This window comes from Lactuca saligna, unplaced genomic scaffold, assembly GCF_052625555.1.
Source record: "Lactuca saligna cultivar CGN05327 unplaced genomic scaffold, ASM5262555v1 scaffold_445, whole genome shotgun sequence".
Lineage (NCBI taxonomy): Eukaryota > Viridiplantae > Streptophyta > Magnoliopsida > Asterales > Asteraceae > Lactuca > Lactuca saligna.
Window position 1 is genome coordinate 25,001 of NW_027629901.1, and position 2,500 is coordinate 27,500.

The window sequence follows — 2,500 nt, forward strand, 5'->3', positions numbered from 1 at the left end:
GGCACCAACCGCACGTCTAACAAGGATAGACTAGCGTACCATAGTAGTATCACAAAAAGCAACACATGCCACTTTAACGCCTATCGTTTCCCAATCATCAGCACAAATCAAATGCTGGCTAGCACCAGTAGCACGTCAAACATAGATCAGCAAGCACATCATCATCGAATTGCCACACAAACAGCACCATCCCAAACTTCCAAAGCTAGACCACAACCCTGGATCGGTGTCGCAGAGACCTAACGAGGCATCCCCACACCACGCCAAGGCCCCCACTCGGAGGGGTATTATGCCACCGACTAGGAATCAAGCAACAGTCACCCAAGCTCGCGCTCAAAGGCAGTCTGGCACCTTCATCCCTTGCCATGCTCACCCACTGCTCCCCCCCTATATATACATATTGCACAAGGAGCTTGGTGACAGCAACACCCATTGCTTTCCCTGAGGATGTATATTTCTTAGTATGCGCACGGCGTCGAGGCACAGGTGAAGCCAACGGCGCTAGTTTCTGCGCCCTATGTCGAGGAAAATCAAGGCAACGGGCTAGTGTATGGGCACAACGTCGAGGAGACTCAAGGAGATGGGGCTATTTTTCAGGTCACCGTTCGAGAAATCAAGGCAACGTGTTGGGGGGGATGGCCTCTTTCAGGGTCGTGGGGCTTGGCTTGGCTTGCCTCGTGTGTGCTCGATACAGCCTCACGATTCTTATTTGCCCATCAACCATGCCGGGCACCTATGAGAATGAGACCCCATGGTACCCCCTATATATACATATTGCACAAAGAGCTTGGTGACAGGAACAGACATTGATTTCCCTGATGATGCATAATTTTTGGACACACACGACTTGGGGGCGAGGGGACACGGGAGTGGGGCGCCAATGGGGGGCGTTTTGGCCCCATTTTCGTCAAGAGCGGGCGTCTTGGCCATGCCTCGAGCGTGCCAGCCTCGAGAGCCTTGGGCGCTGGACATCCTTGGGGCGCCAATGGGCAGCAGTCCCATGGTTCCCCTATATATACATATTGCACAAAGAGCTTGGTGACAGGAACAGATATTGATTTGCCCAGGGATGCATAATTGTGCGAAATCGTCCATAACTCGCTCGAATTAATTCGGATTGACACAAAATTTTGTAGGGATGCTTTTTATTATAAATGAAAAGCTTTGAAATGAAAAAAAAAAACAAAATGTCATGTTTGAGGCGTAAATGTTTGTGTCCTATCCTTGGTCACGCCTTGAAGCGTTGGTTCCCTACTTGTTGGAATGTCGCTCAAATCAAGTAGGAATGCCATTGAAACATTGTGTGGGTCATTGTTAACATAGACGAATGGACTTGAAATGAAAATATATCATATTTGGGTTTTTGTCCCTGTCGCCTGGTGATAGGCAGGCAGATAAGGCTTTTAGGTATTCATAGGTGGCTTAGATGAACTCGAAAGAACACGAGTTGATCGGATTGGAACTCATATATTCAATTTACTATGTACTAAGTAGGAACTACACTTTGCTCCCTTCATCGTTTGACTTGCTTAGAAATCTGCTCATGGTTTGTCAAGGCCCCTTGTTCCTTAGACCGATGAGGATGGGATTGGGTTGCTCATGGGCATGTGTGTGGCAAGATGCCTTGTTCCATTGGTCGTTCATGGGTGTTCGTGTACGAAGTAAACTTGTTCCCTTGGTCGTTCATGGGGTTGTGTGTGGGAAGAAGCCTTCTTCACTTGGTCGTTCATGTGTGTTTGTTTGGGAGGTAGCCTTGTTCCCTTGGTCGTTCATGGGAATGTGTGTGGCAATACGCATTGTTCCTTGGTCGTTCATACCCTTGTTCCCTTGGTCGTTCATGGGTCTGTGTGTGGGAAGAGGCGTTGTTCACTTGGGTAGCCTGCTTGCCTTGCCAGCCCCATATGCATTGTTCCCTTGGTCGTTAGTGGATGGGTTTGTGTGTGGCATGGTGCCTTGTTCCCTTGTGTGGCCTGACTGCTTGGCTTGACATGACCTAGCCTTGCCAGCCTCACATCCATTGTTCACTTGGTCGTTCATGGGCATGTGTGTGGCAAGGTGCCTTGTTCCCTTGGTCGTTCATGGGGTTGTGTGTGGGAAGAAGCCTTGTTCCCTTGGTCGTTCATGTGTGTTTGTTTGGGAGGTAGCCTTGTTCCCTTGGTCGTTCATGGGAATGTGTGTGGCAATACGCATTGTTCCTTGGTCGTTCATACCCTTGTTCCCTTGGTCGTTCATGGGTCTGTGTGTGGGAAGAGGCGTTGTTCCCTTGGTCGTTCGTTCATGGGTTTGTGTGTGGCAAGGTGCCTTGTTCCCTTGTGTAGCCTGACTGCTTGGCTTGACATGACCTAGCCTTGCCAGCCTCACATCAATTGTGTAGCCTGACTGCTTGGCTTGCCGTGACCTAGCCTTGCCAGCCTCACATCCATTGTTCCCTTGGTCGTTCATGCAAGGGTCTGTGTGTGGCAAGGTTGCCTTGTTCCCTTGGTCGTTAATGGGCATGTGT